The following is a 21878-nucleotide window of genomic DNA, read 5'->3' as shown; positions in this document are numbered from 1 at the left end:
ATTCCCCCAGGGAGGACTCCCCTTTCGGCTGCCGACTTGAGAGGTGTCCTCATAACTCTTCGAACTTCCTCCTTATCAATTTCTGCAACATTCGTAGTCTTCGTTCTAATTTTCATTTTGTGGTACACCATCTCTCCTCCTCTAAACCTCACCTTCTCTTCCTCTCCGAAATACAGGTTTCTGAGGCTACTGACAACAATCTTTACTCTGTTCCCTCCTTCTATATCTATCCTAAATTTCAATCCAAAGCTGGGTGCCCACGACCTTGACTCTTCTGAATTTTCCACCATCTGGCTAAAGGCGGACACACACTATGCGATGAGGCCTGTCCGGCGACCGAAAAGTGGGAGGAGCTAGAGGCTTTAAGGCAGTGTGTACGGGTGTAATTTGTGCGACGCGGCCTCACATCATGGCCGCATGGCCTTCTGTTTATGTTTGAAATTCCATCCGACGCAGCCCGCGGCCTCACAGTGTGTATGACCTTGCGGCGCGGCCTTGAGGCGGGAATTATCTCAGAGCGACGCTGACAGCCGTGGTGTACACATTATTTACGCTCCACAATGTCTGACGTCTGGATAAGTAAAGACTTTTGGATCTGTTTTATTGATCTGTACAAGGGCCATCCATGTTTGTGGACATAAAACATAAATTGTGTTGTTGTCGCTGCGGCGGTGGGGCACAGAGTGACGGCCGCCGCCCGGTATTCCGTGAGGCCGCCTCACAGTGTGTATGCTTCATCCGGCCGAAGGGCTCCGCCCACTTTCGTCCGCCGGACAGGCCGCATCGTATAGTGTGTGTCCGCCTTAAGACTTTATTGTCATTCTATTACTAAATGCATCTGTCGTGCTTATCTCTCACCTAACTCTACTAACTATGTAAAATTCTTTGACTATTTGAACCCTAAAGTGGAGCACATCTTGACTCACTCTCCCTTCGCTGAAATCTCCATCTTAGGAGATTTCAATGTTCACCACCAGCTTTGGCTTTCATCCTCTTTCACTCACCAGCCTGGTGAACAAGCCTACAACTTCATATCTCCTCTCTCGCTAAATCAGCTTCCTCGAGGCTGGGCGTTCTGTATCGTCTCCGCCAGTTCTCCTCCCCCGCGCAGTTGCTATCCATATACAGGGGCCTTGTCCTCCCTCGTATGGAATATGCATCTCACGTGTGGGGGGGGGCTCCACTCACACACCTCTTCTAAACAGAGTGGAGGCTAAGGCTCTTCGTCTCATCAGCTCTCCTCCTCCTACTTATAGTCTTCTACCTCTTAAATTCCGCCGCGATGTTGCCTCTCTTTCTATCTTATATCGATATTTCCACGCTGACTGCTCTTTTGAACTTGCTAACTGCATGCATCCCCTCCTCCCGCGGCCCTGCTGCACACGACTTTCTACTCATGCTCATCCCTATACTGTCCAAACCCCTTATGTAAGAGTTAACCAGCATCTTCACTTTCATCCCTCACGCTGGTAAACTCTGGAACAATCTTCCTTCATCTGTATTTCCTCCTTCCTACGACTTGAACTCTTTCAAGAGGAGGGTATCAGGACATCTCTCCTTCCGAATTTGACCTTGCTTTTGGATACCTCTTTTGTTTCTTTTTTAGGAGCAGCGAGTAGCGGGCTTTTTTTTATTATTGTTTTCTTTCTTGAGCTGCCTTGAGCTGCCGCCTTTGTTGTAAAAAAAAAAAATATATATATATATATATATATATATATATATATATATATATATATATATATATATATATATATATATATATATATATATATATATATATATATATATATATATATATATATATATATATATATATATATATATATATATATATATATATATATATATATATATATATATATATATATATATATATATTATAAGTTTGTGGAAATATGCATTTATGGATGTAGGTATGCACATCTATCTCTTTCTCTGACTTGCACTTCATCTATTAATTTGAACTTCAACTTTTTTTATTTGAACTTCAACATTTTTATTTTCATGTTCAACCTTTCTAATTTGAATTTCAACTTTTTAAATTTGAATTTCAACTTTTTTAATTCGAATTTCAACTTTTTAAATTTGCAATTCAACTTTTTTTAAATTTGAAATTCAACTTTTCTTATTTGAATCTCAACTTTTTTAATTTAAGGGTGAAAAGGTGTAGTTCGATCTCGTTCGTTTTCCTTGTCCTGCTTTTTATATATGCCGCTGGGAGAAATAAAATTATTATTATTATTATTATTATTATTATTATTATTATTATTATTATTATTATTATTATTATTATTACTACTACTACTACTACTACTACTACTACTGCTACTACTACTACTATTACAACTACTACAACTGCTGCTACTACTAATACTACTATAACTCCTGCTATTACTATTATAAATACTACTTTTATTATTACTGGAGCTATTATCATTATTATTACTGCTACTGATACGACTACTACTTCTACTACTACTACTTATCCTACTACTACTACTATTCTACTACTACTACTATTCTACTACTACTACTATTCTACTACTACTATTACTTCTGCTACTAATAATGTAACTCCTACTACTAATAATAATATTACTGCAGCTATTATTATTATTATTATTATTATTATTATTATTATTATTATTATTATTATTATTATTATTATTATTATTATTATTATTATTATTATTATTATTATTATTATCATCACCATCATCATCATCATTACTACTACTACTATTACTACTACCACTACTCCTGTTATTACTACTACTACTACTACTACTACTACCACTATTACTACAACCACTACTACTACTACTACTACTACTACTACTACTACTACTACTACTACTACTACTACTACTACTACTACTACTACTACCACCACTACTACTACTACTACTACTACTACTACTACTACTACTACTACTACTACTACTACTACTTTTTATATTTTTTTTAATACTACTACATAAATGATACCTCCACCCATGTTTATTTTCCCGACACATAATCATGGAGGGCTCCATAGTTTGGAGGTCATTAGCCCCAACTCTGTTAGCTAATGACTGTGGCATCCAACCACATCGCTAATTCTACCTGACACTAAATCACCTATCATCTATTACGTCTAGATCCCCCTTTCCTTCCCTACTCAAGTCACTCCCGACCCACCCTAATGTCACTCTCCACCACTGTGGCTTCATAGTCCATATTGGAGATGTTGGCGGCTTTTGGGCCAGAGTGTCTGGTGTCCCTGAGACATAGGATGGCCGACCTGAGCAGGGAGAACGAGAGGCGACATCTCATCCAGGCGGCAACGTGACTCCTTGGCCGATGCTTCTTTTCTGAGATTAGTTCCGCGAGGCGTGCGTAGAAGCATTGGGCCCTGGGACCCATCCCGCCGGATGTGGTGAAGACGAGGGGGGTGAAGCTGCCCTGATGCACATGTTGGATTCTTTCACCATATGCCCTTGTCTTCTCCTGCTCGTTCCTGTGGTGGGCGGCTTGCAGGGGCAGCTCACGGTGACAGGCAGCCATCGGGTCGAATATGCGGATGTCCATGAACGCCCGCTGTCCGCGCACCCAGAATCCGGGGGCACTTACATCAACCCGTGCCTCCTGTGAGGTATTGGCTGTCCTGTACCGAAGGTGTTCGCCGTCCAGGGGAAGCAGTGCCGGCTCGGTAGCGACGTCTTGGTATACCTCCCCGAGCATGCTGGCTGTCAGATCCCTCACTTCATCGTGTCGAATACAGACGAACCCTCCTTTTTTACATGCCATGGTGTGGGTGACATCATTTGGTGATCCACATGCACAGAGATCAGGTAGTCCCTCAATCGGCCAGCCATATATCAGAGCAATGGCGTCGACAAATTCTTGTTTGTTGAGGCTGAAGCCCTTTGCTCTGATTAGTAATGACGTTAGCCAGTTAGAGGCGCCTGCCTCCTGTGCTGTGTGTATTTTTCTACCCATTTCTGTGGACAGGTGGTGTGTAAGACGGTCCAGCTCGTCTTTTTGGGCCTGTTGCCTTTCTTCTGAGATTTTTCTTTTAATTTCTCTTATTTCTGTTTGGTCTATCTCGCCCTCTGCCTCCTGAGCGATGATCCTGTTGATGAGTGACCTGGTAAGGCTGATGGAGTTTTGGTTCTCCTTATCTGCCAGCTTCTCAGGGTTGGTGATCCCTATCCCACCCAGTCTTGGGGGAAGTGCTAGCATATCCCTATCCTCCTCCCCCAAAGCATGATATTTCACTAGCGCCGGCAAGAATACATTCTTGACGGCATTTTCCAGTGGTCGGAGGAGTGGACTGATGCCGGGGATGGTGCACATCAGGAACGTCCACCGATGTTGGATGCCGTGGGTGTACGCTGAATAGGCAGCGTGTGGCTCAGTCTTGGCAATGGCAGACAATGCTTCTATTTTCTTCACCCATTCAGCTACTTTGTCTCCCACGTACTCCCTCTTATATACCTCTGTCCCGATCACTGCACCTAAGTGTCGTTGTCCGTCTTTTGTCACAATGACGCCACTTCCTGTACTACTACTACTACTACCACCACTGCTACTATTACTACTACAATTACTACTACTACTACTACTACTACTACTACTACTACTACTACTATTACTACTACCACTACTACTATTACTACTACAATTACTACTACTACTACTACTACTACTACTACTACTACTACTACTACTACTACTACTACTACTACTACTACTACTACTACTACTACTACTACTACTACTACTACTACTAATACTACTACTACTACTACTACTACTACCACTACTACTACTACTACTACTACTACTACTACTACTACTACTACCACTACTACTATTACTACTACTACTACTACTACTACTACTACTACTACTACTACCACTACTACTACTATTACTACTATTACTACTACTACTACTACTACTACTACTACTACTACTACTACTACTGCTATTATTATTATTACTACTACTACTACTACTACTACTACTACTACTACTACTACCACTACTGCTATTATTATTACTACTACTACTACTACTACTACTACTACTACTACTACTACTACTACTACTACTACTACTACTACTACTACTACTACTACTACTACTACTACTACTACCACTACTACTATTACGCCAGCAGGTACCCTCCCGACATGAGCAAGTGCTCCTTATCGTCGATCTCTGGGCACTGCCAGGACCTCACACAACACACACACCAGTAACTACTCCCAGTCAACGGAAAGAATCCGGCCTGAGCGGGGCTTGAACTTCCACCCTGTCACCCCGTGAACCCTGGCAGCTCAGCACTCTATACCAGTTGCGCCACAAAGAGGTATGATTTTTTTTTTTTTTTTTTGCGTGTGTGTGTCTGTGTGTGTGTGTGTGTGTGTGTACATAATTATCCTCGTATTCATATAACCTCTTAACAAACGAAACATATATATATATATATATATATATATATATATATATATATATATATATATATATATATATATATATATATATATATATATATATATATATATATATATATATATATATATATGTAGTATATATAGATATATATATATATATATATATGTGTGTTATATATATATATATATATATATATATATATATATATATATATATATATATATATATATATATATATATATATATATATATATATATATATATATATATATATATATATAGGGAGGAGGTGGTAACATGGACCGTATTTGTATTTCAGGTAAAAAACGAGATTAAGGAAAACTGCATCAACAACTTTCATAACTCACAAGTATCGGCAAATTTTATCCTCTTAACACATTCAGTTATAGTGAGAAACACTAAATCATTCACATGCTGTAGCTTTTTATTCAAGAAGATCCAAAAAAGTGCGTCGTAGAAGCGGGGTGGGAATATGGAACACGTGGGCTGCTAATATGAAACAGTTTGAAAAAATAACAATATAATCCTTTTTGTGAACGCATAAATAAAAGTTTTACCTTGTAAAGGGAAGTGTAAGACCAGAAGTCAGTCAGTTTTACAGCAACTAGGCTACAAGAGACATGAGCCCGTCCCCGGCACGCCACACACTGAACCCGTACTTTTCCTCCTTTGGACTTAGTGATAATTTTTCATGAGGTCTTTAAGCCTCCTTGTATGGAGAGGAAGTCAGAGAGATGGTTTCAAAGCTTTGCGACCTCCCTGTGACACCTTTTTAGCCTCAGGAAGTGGAGACATGAGTGTGGGAGACAAGCCCTGGAGATGTGGAATGCTGGGATGCTGGTCCATATTACCACCCACGACATTTTTTTAATTATTAGCGGTAGGCGGTGGCCGAACTGGTAGCGTACTGGGCCCACATTCACCGCGTGATGGACGACGCGGGTTCGAATCCCCACGCTACCACTCGGATTTTTCAGTCACCGCCGAGTGGCCTAAAACTACCCACATGCTGTCCTGAAGACCATCCATCAACCCGGACTCTAGAGGAAGCCGTCCAAGCGAATCAAGAACGAGTTCCGGGGGGCAGCATGAGCCAATGCAAGATGGCGCCACTATAAACACTCGCCTGCACCAGAACGGGCTGGGCCGACCATCAGGCCCCACCTGGAAGAAGCTTTGGGCCGACCATCAGGCCCTACCGGGAAGATGCCTATCGGCGCAATAGGCAACAACGTAAAAAAAAAAAAAAAAATCTAAACTAATTTGTTTTTCCAGAAACCTAACTCCGTCATCTCAACAAGTGATCTTATGACTAATCAACGCACTATATATCAGAGTCTGTTTATTTAATCTATATAGGAAAACAGGTTTTCAATCTTAACATAAAAATAGTTTGACTGAGCAAAAATTAAATAATTGCCCCTCAGAGCGACGCACCGTGAGCGAGTGACTCAAAAAGCACTTTGGTGGCCTGAAGGGAATTAATTAGTGTCATGTATGAACTCGGTCACCAATGGACTGCAGCACTTAGTGTATGAGATATGGCCTGGTTCATATTACCACTTTCTCCCCTATATATAGTCTCTCTCTCTCTCTCTCTCTCTCTCTCTCTCTCTCTCTCTATATATATATATATATATATATATATATATATATATATATATATATATATATATATATATATATATATATATATATAAACTTGATCACTCTTTCGATACGATGTAGGCAAGATATTTTTATCACACGTACCACTCGGAAAATGTTTATTTTTATTTTTTTTATTACATACAACCATCAACATAAACGCACATGCATACATATTAATGTATACGTACAAACATACATTCATACATGCATACATGTATGTATGTGTGTATATCAGTATATATACTTGTATGTATACAGATATATGTATGTACCGTACGTGTGCATGTATATACGTGTATGTATGCATGTATGTAGGCCTATGTATGTACCGTACGTGTGCGTGTTATACGTGTATGTATGCATGTATGTAGGCCTATGTATGTACCGTACGTGTTCATGTATATACGTGTATGTATGCATGTATGTCGGCCTACGTATGTACCGTACGTGTGCATGTATACACGTGTATGTATGCATGTATGTAGGCCTATGTATGTACCGTACGTGTGCGTGTTATACGTGTGTATGTTGGTGAATGTACGTGATGATAATAACTACATTATATATAAAGAATAATCAAGTTGATAAGTTTCCAAGATCTTTATTTTCTCTAAAGAACGGCTCAGCCAATGCAGCGTACCTGGCAGGGTAATAAGAAGCTGAACTTATAAGTTTAACACTGTCATGTATAAGGAAGCCCTCAGAACATTAGCGGGGATCATGTTTCTTAATGGTCCCTCCAAGCGAGAAAAATGGGAAAAAATCACCCCTCACACAAACCATTTCATAATATATATCAAAACATTTGTGATCAGATTATGTATCATCTATTTTTGGTGTTTATATGATGTCACAAATTTGGCTCATCGCTGCTACACGGTAAAGCCACAAATTTGGCCCGTCGCTGCTACACTGTAAAGCCACAAATTTGGCCCGTCGCTGGTACACGGTAAAGCCACAAATTTGGCCCGTCGCTGCTACCGGGTTAAAACACGTCGCCAGAAGGTGTCCGCCCTGAGGGTGTTTCCCCGTCAGTTTCCTTCGCAGGTGTGTGGTGCGGGGAGCCTCGGCGCCAGGGACTGCACCGGGCCACGAGGATGTTATGACAAGCCTCCATCACGACGAGGGACACGAGGAGATTATAACAAGCACCAGCAGGGGGCGAGGAAGGCAGCGAGGTGAGGGCGAGTGTGCGGGCGGCAGTGACGGGGCGGCCGCTGCGTCGTGCAGGAAGATATTGCCGACCGACATTTTTTATTACATATCATCGGCGGCGGGACTGTGTTATCTTCGAGGACGTGCGGGGCGCTGGCACACGCTGGTCACACAGGGGGCACACGGAGCCCTTGTGCAACTGCCGGTTAGGTGGGCGAGCCAAGCTCGCCCACCTAACCCCGCCCGCACCGTGTCACAGCCGCCTCTACGCCGCCCATGCCCTTACCCTTACGTTGTCTCTTTTCCTCTTCCTCTTTTTTTTCTTCTTTTCCTCTTCTTCCTTCTCTCTGCATTCTTATTTTCCTCTGTATCCAATTTTCATTTTCCTTCTTCTTTCTCGTTTTCTCTCTCTCTCTCTCTCTCTCTCTCTCTCTCTCTCTCTCTCTCTCTCTCTCTCTCTCTCTCTCTGTGTGTGTGTGTGTGTGTGTGTGTGTGTGTGTGTGTGTGTCATTTAATACCATGCCTGTTTTATGGTTCATAGTTTAAGAAAAAACATCAATGGTTTGATTTATTGATTCATATTACCTTTAATAGACCTTGTATACGTTGTACATACACGCATCAGGAAGGCGTGGTCACTAAATACCTTGTTATCCATAATGCTAGGGAAGGTTTATGAACCCTTCCTACAGGACTCCTTCCTCAGCTCCCTTGAGACGCACCGCACCGCTGTGCCCCGAGACTCCTTGACGCACGTATGGCAGAGGTGTGAGGTGTTGATGCGTTTCTCAAACAATACTTGGATGAGGCTTTTGGCGAGATAAGGCCTGCTCACAACGCTGTCTAGGTCTCAAGGGGAATGAGACAGGTTCGAATCACCTTCGCTCACCGACTCGCGTTGGCTGCGTGCGCCGCACACGGCCAGAGGAGGGTTGACCACCATCGCGGCGGGTTGTTGACTGCGTCCCCGAATGACAGCGTTCGGCTGTGACCTTTGGTCGCATAACTGATTGTTTCCTTCGTCGCGTGTCACAGTTGTGTTGCGAGTGCAGTGCCGCGGGAACAGTGGCGAGGCGTTGCGTGGCGCGGGCAACAGTGATTGTATTCTGTCCACGGGGCCCAGGCTTCCACGGGGCGAGTGTGTGACCACGGCGAAGTGCGAGGACCGCCAACGGTACGTACTGATGTTACTTGTGCAGGCACTCCTAAGATAATTCCTCAGCCCCTCCTCACATCATAGAGTCTTGTAACTTGCCGTGTCGTGTGTTGATAATCGTGCTGGGGCCGCCAGGGGTGGGCGCAGGGCGGGGCGAGGACTGGCTCCGGAGGGTTGGTAGTTATGGGTAAAACACTGCTTGAGCAATATATCAACGGGGGACATCTCCCAGCGGCTGTTTATACCATTGTATTAGTGGATGTGGTAAAAGGAAGACGACGATCTATTTTTACCTTCCCGTAATATTATCAGGGCTGGGTTGGCGGTATCTGGAAGCTACATTGTAATATTCGTTTGGCGTTAAGCTTAAGCACGACGCCTGCCCGCCCGGAGCCTTTGATACGGAGAGGGTAAACAGGCGCCCGAGAGGCAGCCAGCCACGAGGACCGCCAGCCTCAGAGGTCCTGATGGAAAGGTTTATTGTCTTCGCCGGCACACACACACGAGCTTGTTTGTCCATCTCTTTGCCTCTCTACTTACCTATCTCTATCTATCTATCTATCTATCTCTTTATTTACCTACTTAGCTTTGAGTAGGCGGTGGCCGAAGTGATAGCGTACTGGACCCACATTCGCCGCGTGATGGACGACGCGGGTTCGAATCCTCACGCTACCACTCGGATTTTTCGGTCACCGCCGAGTGGCTTAAAACTACCCACATGCTGTCCTGAAGACCACCTATCAACCAGGACTCTAGAGGAAGCCGTCCAAGCGAATCAAGAACGAGCTCCGGGTGGCAGCATGAGCCAATGCAAGATGGCGCCACTATAAACACTCGCCTGCGCCAGAACGGGCTGGGCCGACCATCAGGCCCCACCTGGAAGAAGCCTTGGGCCGACCATCAGGCCCAACCGGGAAGATGCCTACCGGCGCAATAGGCAACAACGTAAAAAAAATATAAAAAAATAAAAAGCTGTGTTTGTCCTTGCCTAACTCTTCTTGTTCTTGTGTTTGTTCTTATTCTTGTTCTTCATTTTCTCCTCCTCCTCCTCTTCCTCCTCCTCCTTTTTTTTTCTTATTCTTCTACTTGCTTTTGTTTTCCAACTTTACCTTCCTCATCTGTTCATCCTCTTCCTCATCCTCCTCCTTCTCTCATCTCGTGTCTTCTTCACAGGGTAGGTATAACACACACACACACACACACACACACACACACTCTCTCTCTCTCTCTCTCTCTCTCTCTCTCTCTCTCTCTCTCTCTCTCTCTCTCTCTCTCTCTCTCTCTCTCTCTCTCTCTCTCTTACAGTCTTTCAGACTCTTTGCAGAGAGCTTGACGTTGAGTTCTTTAACGCCTGGGACAATTTCTACGGCCAGAGTAAACTCTTCCACAGCGACGAAATACACCTGTACCCCATCGGGGCAACCAGATTCGGAAGGCTTCTCAACGACGCACTACGTGACACCCGATCAAAAAACGACGGTTAAGATTCATTTTAGGTCCGTGCCAGTATCTCATTACCTACCTTATGAAACATCAGTAGCTCTTCATATATCTTTTCTACAAACCTTCAACAGTCATGGAAACGCTTTGAAAATTCAATGCAATGGCTTTTTTTTTTACTCATGAAAATAGGGGATAATGTTTGCGGAAGCGTGTCGCCTCCTCTGGCGACGGTGCAGCCGGTGTTGCGAGAAATTCCTCCTCGCTGAAATAAGTCACATATAAATGTGGGGGGAGGGTCCAGGGGGGCTAGCCCTAAACCCTCTGCGAGCTATTTTACGGATGCGGCGGCTGCAGGGTCGCCGCGGTCGCCTTAAGAGGAGGCGACGCGCTTTCGTAAACATTATTCCTTATTTTCATGAGTAAAAAAAGTCCTTGAATTTGATTTTCAAAGCGTTTCCATGACTGTTGAAGGTTTGTAGAAAAGATATATGAAGAGATAGTGATGTTTCATAAAGTAGATTATAGGATACTGGCACGGTCCAAAAACGAATCTTTACCAAAACGAGTCTTAGCCACGTCCCTCCACCCCGCCCGTGTAAATAGACGCCATTCATTGCAACAAACTCGTAACCTTGAACATGCCAGTGCCTCCACCTCTATTACCAAGCCTCAAGATGACCCAAGAGTCCCTAGTTTCAATGCGCGTAGCCTAAGAAACAAGTTTGATGAACTGAGATGTCTTGCTCTGACAGAAAATTTTGACGTAATTGCTATAACCGAAACATTTATCAACACCACATATATTGATTTAAGTACAGAATACAACATAGATGGCTACAGACTCTTCAACAAAGATCGTGTAAACCGTAGAGGTAGTGGTGTCGCCCTTTTTGTCAAAAGCTATTTGCAACCCACTGAGAGAACACCAGGAGACAGTAACGTTGAACATTTGTGCGTGCGAGTAAACATTGCAAAGGTCAATTTAGATATATCTGTCACCTACAGGCCTCCGGGGCAATCACTCGATGCCGATCTTGAAATGTACAGCGTTTTAAGGCGGTCACTTAATAACAGCGACTTACTGATATTAGGAGACTTTAACCTCCCCCATATCGACTGGGCGACACTGTCAGGTACAGAAGGTGAGTCACATAGAATGACCGAATTTTTTGAAGAAAATCATCTAAGCCAAATGGTTTCTGAACCAACTCGACAAAATAACATACTCGACCTTGTTATAACGACCCAAGATAACCTAGTCAGTAATGTCACGGTAGGAGAACACCTCGGTTCTTGCGATCATAAATTAGTGCGCGTCGACATTAGAGCTCAAACATCAGTGACTGTAAATAAAGTAAAGGTGCCCAATTTCAAAACAGCTAACTTCGTAGAAATCCGACAAAAACTAACAGAAATACAACTATCAGATGACGCCAATACAGAGGAAGCCTGGCTAAGCTTTAAAAATCACTTACTCACTCAGCAGAACTCATTCGTCCCCTTGTGCGAGAAGCGAATTAACACTAATAAAAGCCCACCTTGGTTTAATAGCGAAATTAAACACTCAGTCAAGGAGAGAAAATTGATTTACAGGTTAAAGAAAGAACAAAGCACACCCGAAAACATTAGACTTTATAATGATGCCAAGCGACGAGTAAAAAGATTAGTATGTCAGGCAAAGCGTAGATATGAAGAAAATATTGCAGCCAACTGTAGAAATAATCCGAAATCCTTCTTCAGTTACATAAACAACAGAAAGGCGATCAGAAGTGGTATTGGACCTTTAACAAACAGCGACGGTGCACTAGTGACTGACAGCCAACACATTGCAAACCTCTTAAACAATTACTTTTCCACGGTGTTTAACACCAACAGTCTTCCTCCCACTACCACCAACACCAGTACTAATGTAAATCTCGAGCATGCATTGCCTAATTTTGAAATAACAACCGATGAAGTCCTTAAAGCTCTCCATTCACTTAAAACAAATAAAAGTCCCGGACCCGATAAAGTATATCCTATACTGCTTAAAGAAACAAAGAGCGAAATACTCTCCTCCCTCACAACCGTATTCAATATATCCTTGCGACAAGGCATCGTCCTTTCGGATTGGAAAAAGGCTAACGTGACACCGATTTTTAGGAAAGGAGACAAAAAAATACCAGGTAACTACCGACCCATTAGTCTAACTTCAATTGTAGGTGAGCTACTTGAGAGCATAATTAGAGAGAAAATTGTGAGTTACCTCGAAAGCCACTCATTAATTGGGGAATCAAAACATGGCTTCCGTAACAAAAGATCCTGCCTATCAAACCTGTTGACCTTTTATAACAACCTCTTCTCAGTTTATGACGTAACTAAATCATTGGACATAGTCTATCTTGATTTCCAGAAAGCATATGATAAAGTCCCACATCATAAATTACTTTATAAATTAAAGCAAATAGCTATTGACGGTCAAGTAAATCAATGGATCGCGAAGTGGTTGAGCAACAGACAACAAAGAGTGGTGATTGACGGATTTAACTCAGAGTGGGCGCCGGTCATTTGTGGCGTCTCACAGGGCTCGGTTCTTGGCCCAGTGCTCTTCATTATTTACATCAACGACGTGGATGTTGTACTCAATAATCGCATTAGTAAATTTGCAGACGACACAAAGATTGGTAACTCGGTTCTCACTGACGAAGACAGGCAAAGCCTCCAAGAGGATTTGCACAAAATTTCAGCTTGGTCGGAGAGATGGGAGATGCCCTTTAACGTAGACAAGTGCCAGGTCCTTCAAGTTGGAACAAGAAATAAGAAGCTCGATTACGAAATACGCGGCGTTAAACTCACAAGCGTTCAATGCGCAAAGGACCTGGGGGTCAGAATCGCGCCAAACCTCAAATTCTCACATCAGTGCATCGATGCAGCAAATAAAGCGAACAGAATGTTGGGCTTCATTAAAAGAAACTCTTTATTCAAGAATAAAGATGTAATACTTCCGCTCTACAATAGTTTAGTCAGACCCCACTTGGAATATGCGGTACAGTTTTGGTCTCCTCACCATGCAAAGGACATTGCTAAATTAGAAGGTGTTCAGCGTCGGGCAACAAAAATGATCCCTTCCTTGCGCAACAAATCCTACTAAGAAAGGCTTTTCACCCTTAACATGTTCTCTCTTGAGAAACGTCGCCTCCGAGGAAAACTGATCGAATGTTTTAAAATACTTAATGGTTTCACGAATGTAGACAGAACAAAATTGTTTATGATCGATGACACTTTGCGAACAAGGAACAATGGTATAAAACTCAAATGTAGACAAGTAAATTCAGACTGCACCAAATTTTTCTTCACCAACGTTGTAGTGCGAGAATGGAATAAGCTCCCACCATCAGTGGTCCAGTGTAACACGATTTACTCCTTTAAAAACAAGCTCGACCGTCACTTCCTTGAACTTAATATTAACTAGAGTAGAAAAGCAACGTTTTGGAGCCATCTGATTAATGTAAAATCACTTAGGTTTAAGAACAGACCACCTAGTCTGGACCATGGGGTCTGTGTGGTCTGATTTTCTATGTAATTCTATGTAATTCTCTCTCTCTCTCTCTCTCTCTCTCTCTCTCTCTCTCTCTCTCTCTCTCTCTCTCTCTCTCTCTCTCTCTCTCTCTCTCTCTCTCTCTCTCTCTCTCTCTCTCTCTCTCTCTCTCTCTCTCTCTCTCTCTCTCTCTCTCTCTCTCTCTCTCTCTCTCTCTCTCTCTCTCTCTCTCTCTCTCTCGTGGTGGCAAGCCAGAGATGCAGTACCTGTTAAAACTTAACTGGGTGACGCGACCAAGGGCAGGGTGGGGAGGGAGGGCATCACGTGCATGTAACAAACAAAACATTGACGTAAAAAGTCGTAAATAGATGTAAAAAGACTTAAATTGTATAAGGGACGTAAAGTGTAAGCTTACTGATATCAGACATTCTCGTCCCTGGTTCTAAACACATCTTATGAACGTAGTCTGATGTGAGTCTTTCAATGAGTTTCAGACAATTGCTGAACTGTAAACAAACGCACGTGCTAAGAGAGTGGCAGGCGAAGGTCACGCGAACAGTGCCAACAACATGAATGATGAAGGGAAGAGGAGGGAGGGTTCAAGGGAAGAGGAGGGAGGGCTCAAGGGAAGAGGAGTGATGAAGGGAAGAGGAGGGAGGGCTCAAGGGAAGAGGAGGGATGAAGGGAAGATGAGGGAGTGATGAAGGGGAGAGGAGTACAAAGGAAAAGCAAACAGCAACAGACCTCTTGGTCCTTAAAAGGCGGAGGGAGGGATGAAGGGAAGAGGAGGAAGGGATAAAAGGAAGAGGAGGGAGATATGAAGGGAACAGGAGGGAATGATGAAGGGAAGGGAAAGAGATGAAGGGAAGAGGAGGGATGAAGGGAAGAAAGAAGAAAAATATATAAAGTGGGAAATGATGTTTGTCGTTTTTAGTGACGTACGCCAACACATCCTTGACTTGACGCCTCGTGGACATTTTCTCTCTGTTGTTGGCGGATGTGATGTCATGGCGCTCACTGACGGTCCGCCACTCACGAGGCTGCGAGTGTTTCCCCGCGGGCCACGGTCTTCATTGCCTTGGTGTCCCACGCCAACACATCCCGTGGAGATTCGAGCAGGACACTCATGGCCCACAGATAGCGACATTTTCCCCATGACCTTTGATGGTGAAGTGCCTCGTAAATAATCTATAAATAGGAACGTTGAGTGCTCACGAATACATCTTGTTGTTAGTTCCGTCTCGATATATATATATATATATATATATATATATATATATATATATATATATATATATATATATATATATATATATATATATATATATATATATATATATATATATATAACTTCTCTGTGTTTAAGAAAGAAAAATATACAGGTTTGACACGTAGCAGGGAGTATAGTTCGATAATTTCCGGTTCAGAAAAAAAAGAGGTACAGGCAGTTTCTGGAAGTGACCAATTACCAGTTAGATAATTTAAGCTTTAGAAGTAAAAAAAAGATTCAGCCATTGTTTCATTAACAGAATAGCGTAGTAATATAGTGTTGCAAACTAGTCATGCGTATGTTAGTGTCTACCAGGGAGGGCTTCACAGGGAGGCCAGGTACGGGAGTGTTCTACGGGAATATCTATCTGTCTCTATCTATCTTTGTGTCAGTACCACTCAGAGGACCGAAGGAAGGTTAGATACGGGCGTGTTAGTGTCAGTAGGCCAAGGAGAGGATCACAGGCAAGGCGTGTTAGTGATAGTAATAGCACTGAGAATAAGACAGGGAGGTTAGTTACGGGGTTGTGAGTGTCTTCACCACTCACGGGATCAAAGAGAGGTTTAAGTTGGATAAGTTTATATTCAACAAGGACATGGGCAAGAATTGGTTTACGAACAGAGTGGTGGATGAGTGGAACAGGTTTGGCAGTCATGTTGTGAGTGGCAATACTTAGAGTGGTGGATGAGTGGAACAGGCTCGGCAGTCATGTTGTGAGTGGTAATACTTACAGAGTGGTGGATGAGTGGAACAGGCTTGGCAGTCATGTTGGGAGTGTCAGTACGATAGATACATTCAAGAGGAGGTTAGATAAGTTCATGGATAGTGAGGATAAGCTAGGTTAGGTTAGGTTAAGCGAAGGCGTCCCTCTTACATCCTTACCCTCTCCCTCTCTCTCGCCTTTGCCCTCTCGTTAAGACAGATTAGGTTAGGTTAGGTCTTTGTACATTTCTCTAGCCTCCCTGTCACACCCATTGCCTCCCCCCTCCCCCTCGTCTCCCCCCTCTCCCTCGTCCCCCCCCTCTCCCTCGCCTCCCCCCCTCTCCCTCGCCCTCTCCCTCTCTCTCCCTCTTGCCCTCTCGCTAAGATAAATTAGGTTAAGTTAGGTTAGGTAAAGCTTGGTAAAGTTAGGTTCAGTAAGTCGTCCCTCTCACCCTCTCCCTCTCTCTCGCCCTTGCCCTGTCGCTAAGATAGATTAGGTTAAGTTAGGTCAGGTCAGGTAAAGCAGAGTTAAGTTAGGTCTTCGTGCGTTCCTCTGGACTTGTCCCTCTCACACCCTCCCCCTCGCCCTCTCCCTCTCTCCCTTCTTTGCCCAGACATTAGACCTTTTCAAATTTAATCAGATAAATTAGGTTCTAATAACGTCAAGGGGAGGAAGGAAGGCAGGGAGGGCGCGGCAGGGAAAGCAAAGCAGAGGAATGGCAGGGGGAGGAAATGAGACAGGGCTGGTGAGGTAGGGTTAAAGAATGGAAGCAGAGGAATGGCAGGGGGAGAAAGGGAGATAGGGTTGGTGAGGTAGGGTTAAAGAATGGAAGCAGAAGAATGGTAGGGGGGCGGAAGGATGACAAGGAAGGGTGCGGCAGGGGAAGGAAAACAGAGGAATGGAAGGGGGGATGAAGGAATCCAGGGAGGGCGTGGTAGGGGAAAAAAAGAAGGGAGGCCAAGAAATGGCATGGGGAAGGAAGGCAGAGACGGGGTGGCGAGGGGAAGGGACACAGAGGAATGGCACGCACGTCACGCACGCTACTGCTTCTTGTGGCGGAGCGGCCGCCTCCGACTTCCTGATTGTCACCGGCAAATTTAATCCTTATAAGCAACCCATCACTCCTAATGGAGAACGACCAGTACCTTGGGTGCCACCAGCTCTAGACTCGGGGGGTGCAATGTCAACTCCAGGCTACCTAAATCCGCCAATGCCAAACCGAGGTGACGTGTTGAATCGGCGCCCTTATGATAGCACGAGAGCCCCGATGGCCTGCCCCCAACGCAGCATCTACCGCTTCCTTGGCGTGGCCGAGGACGCGCCCTTCGCCGAGGTGAAGAAGGCCTACCACAAAGCGGCCCTGCGGCTTCACCCCGACAAAAACCCGGACAATATTAAGGCTGCCACCAAGCAGTTCCAGGCGCTACAGTCTGCCTTCAGGGTGCTGAAGGAGCGGGAGGAGAGGGGCCTGCCGCGGAAGAAGGGGGGTTGCGGGAAGCCTGGGTGCACCATGTGCTTCAGGAGGAAAGCTCAGCGGGCCGAGGGCGGGCAGGAGGCCTTTCGGAAAGAGAAGAAGTCGTCGAAGAAAAGGGGCTGCGGGAAGCCCGGATGCACCAAGTGTTTCGGAAAGGAAGGGGGTCAGAGCGAGGTCCCGCCGAGAGAGAAAAAAAAGCAAAAGAAGGAGCCCAAGAAGCGCCCAAAGGGGAGCGCGGAGACAGAATTTGAGCGGGAAAAGCGGCGAGCCGATCGGAAGTACTGGAGACATCGCCACCGCAAGGAGAGGGAGGAGGAGGAGGAGAGGATGGAGCAGGAGAGGGAGTACAGACAGATGCTGTACGAGCAGGAGAGGGAGAGGCGGGAACAGGAACGGATCCGTCAGCAGGAGGAGTGGAAGAGGTTTGTTGAACACCGGGACCGCCTGCTGCGAGAGCAAGAGGAGGAGGAGAAAAAGAGGCGGGCGAGGGAGAGAGCGGAGGACAGAAAGGAGGCCAAACGGAGACGTGAAGAGAAGAAGTGGGAGCAGTATCTTGAACTGCGAGCCAGCTGGCTGGGAGAGAGGCCGGGGGAGGACATGGCGGAGGTCAGGGCGCAGTTTCTCGCGGCCCAAGAGACGGTGAGGCGGGATGCCGAGAGGATCAAGCAACGGGAGGAAAGGATGTATAGAGAGGCCGGCTGGCCGATTGAGCAGTTTGTTAGGCCTTTTCTACCGGGGGTGAAGCGAGCGAGGGAAGGGGAGGAGCAGTCGGCGCCAGAAGCGAAGAGTGCCAAAACGATGCACTAAGCACCTCACCCGCCCTGCCCGGCAGCGCAATGGCCTTGAAAAAAGAAATTTAAAACATGTAAAAAAATAATAAATTAAAAAAAAAAAAATCTGCAAAAAAAAAAAAAAAAAAAAGATAAGACCAAAAAAAATGTGTGCAAGGTTTTACAAATTGGTTAAGTTTCAGTTCAGTTTAACTTTAATTTAAATAAGGATTTAAATTTAACGTTGAAAAAGGAGCAAGGATTCCACTCACAACAGTTGTCCGGCGCTTGAAGAAAATCTTGTAAAATGCAAAAAAAACGTTGCCAACTGCACAAACAATACCCTGTGTAAATGAGTGAATGTGTGTGTGTGTGTGTGTGTGTGTGTGTGTGTGTGTGTGTGTGTGTGTGTGTTATTGGGAGAAGGGGGAAGACCACAATAACTGAAGGGTGTCAAAAATAAAAGTAATGGGAAGGGATGAAGACCCTGGCTTAGTGGCCCGGATTCCATGTAGCTTCACCCTGGCTTAACTGCCTGGGTGGGATGCTGACCTTGGCTAACTGCCTGGGTGGGATGCTGACCTTGGCTTAACTGCCTGGGTGGGATGCTGACCCTGGCTTAACTGCCTGGGTGGGATGCTGACCTTGGCTAACTGCCTGGGTGGGATGCTGACCCTGGCTTCATTGTCTGGGTGGGATGCTGACCCTGGCTTACCTGCCTGGGTGGGATGCTGACCTTGGCTTAACTGCCTGGGTGGGATGCTAACCCTGGCTTAACTGCCTGGGTGGGATGTTGACCTTGGCTTAACTGCCTGGGAGGGATGTTGACCCTGGCTTAACTGCCTGGGTGGGATGCTGACCTTGGCTTAACTGCCTGGGTGGGATGCTGACCCTGGCTTCATTGTCTGGGTGGGATGCTGACCCTGGCTTCATTGTCTGGGTGGGATGCTGACCCTTTCTTACCTGCCTGGGTGGGATGCTAACCTTGGGTTAACTGCCTGGGTGGGATGCTAACCCTGGCTTAACTGCCTGGGTGGGATGTTGACCTTGGCTTAACTGCCTGGGTGGGATGCTGACCTTAGCTTAACTGCCTGGGTGGGATGCTGTCCTTGGCTTAACTACCTGGGTGGGATGCTGACCCTGGCTTAACTGCCTGGGTGGGATGCTGACCTTGGCTTAACTGCCTGGGTGGGATGCGGACCCAGGCTTAACTGCCTGGGTAGGATGCTGACCTTGGCTTAACTGCCTGGGTGGGATGCTGACCTTGGCTTAACTGCCTGGGTGGGCTGCTGACCCTGGCTTAACTGCCTGAGTGGGATGCTGACCCTGGCTTAACTGCTTGGGTTCGATGCTGACCCTGGCTTAACTGCCTGGGTGGGCTGCTGACCCTGGCTTAACTGACTGGGTGGGATGCTGACCCTGGCTAAACTGCCTGGGTGGGATGCTGACCCTGGCTTAACTGCCTGAATGGGATGCTGACCTTGGCTTAACTGCCTGGGTGGGATGCTAGCCCTGGCTTAACTGACTGGGTGGGATGCTGACCCTGGCTTAACTGACTGGGTGGGATGCTGACCCTGGCTTAACTGCCTGGGTGGGATGCTGACCCTGGCTTAACTGCCTGGGTGGGATGCTGACCCTGGCTTAACTGCCTGGGTGGGATGCTGACCTTGGCTTAACTGCCTGGGTGGGATGCTGACCCTGGCTTAACTGCCTGGGTGGGATGCTAGCCCTGGCTTAACTGACTGGGTGGGATGCTGACCCTGGCTTAACTGCCTGGGTGGGATGCTGACCTTGCCTTAACTACCTGGGTAGGATGCTGACCCTGGCTTAACTGCATGGGTGGGATGCTGACCCTGGCTTAACTGCATGGGTGGGATGCTGACCCTGGCTTAACTGCATGGGTGGGATGCTGACCTTGGCTTAACTGCCTGGGTGGGATGCTGACCTTGGCTTAACTGCCTGGGTAGGATGCTGACCTTGGCTTAACTGCATGGGTGGGATGCTGACCTTGGCTTAACTGCATGGGTGGGATGCTGACGTTAGCTTAACTGCCTGGGTGGGATACTGACCTTGGCTTCACCCTAAACCTTCCGACCCCTTGAGATTTTTCGCGCTCGTATAGCTAGCATCGTATTGATTTTTCTGAACAACAATAACGCTCGTGAACACTAAGTACTGGAACCTAATCTATGGTGTAAAGCAATAGTGAATAATGAGTGAAAAGAAACTCTCAAGAAATAAAATCCTTTTCTCCCTCTTCCTCCTATTCTTCCTTCTTTTCTTCTTCTTCCTCCTCTTCCTATTCTTCCTTCTTTTCTTCTTCTTCTTCCTCTTCTTCCTTCTTTTCTTCCTCCTCTTCTTTCTCCTTTTCTTCTTCCTCCTCTTCCTCTTCTTCCTATATTTCCTCCTCTTCTTCCTCCTCGTCCTCCTGTTCCTTTTCTCGCTAGCTTCTCGCCTCTTTTTCTTCCTCTTCCTTTTCTTCTGCCTCTTCCTCTTCTTCCTCTTCCCTTCCTTCTTCCTCTTCTTCTTCATATTCCTCCTCTTCCTGTTTTTCCTCCTCCTCCTCTTCTTCTTCTATTTCCTCCTCTTCTTCCTCTTACTCTTCTTCCTGCTCTTCCTCCTTTACGTCCTCCTCCTCTTCCTCCTTTCCTCTTCTTCCTCCTCCTTCTTTCTCCTTTTCCCTCTTCCTCCTCCTTCCCTCTTCCTCTTCTTTTCCTTTTCCTCTTCCTCTGCTTCCTACTTTTCCTCCTCTTCCTAGCTTCGTCCTACTCTTCTTCCTCATTCTTCCTCTCACTCTTCCTTTTCTTCTTCCTTCTCATCTTCTTCTTCCTTTTTCTTGATTTTGCTCTTCTTCTTCCTCCTCTTCCTCTTTCTCTTCTTCCTCCTCTCCCACCTCTTCCTCTATTTCCTCCTCTTCTTCCTCTTCCTCTTCTTCATCCTCTTCCTCCTTTTCTTCCTCTTCTTCCTACTCTTCCTAGTCTTCCTCTTCTTCCATCTTACTCTTATTCCTACTTATTGTCACCTTCACTCTTTTCCTCCTCTTCTTCCTCTTCTTCCTCCTCTTCTTCTATACTTTTCCACCTCTTCCTAGCTTCTCGTCCTCTTCTTCTTCCTCTTCTAGCTTCTTCCTCCTTTTCCTCCCATACCTCTTCTTCTTCCTCTTCCTTTTCTTCTTCCTCTTTTTCCTCCTCTTCTGCATCTTCCTCTCCTTCCTCTTCTTCTTCCTCCTCTCCCTCCTCTTCCTCTATTTCCTCCTCTTCTTCCTCTTCCTCTT

Source organism: Eriocheir sinensis, chromosome 6 (assembly GCF_024679095.1).
Source record: "Eriocheir sinensis breed Jianghai 21 chromosome 6, ASM2467909v1, whole genome shotgun sequence".
In the NCBI taxonomy this organism is placed as follows: Eukaryota; Metazoa; Arthropoda; class Malacostraca; order Decapoda; family Varunidae; genus Eriocheir; species Eriocheir sinensis.
The sequence above is the reverse complement of the archived record's forward strand: the minus strand, read 5'-3'. Positions refer to the sequence as shown.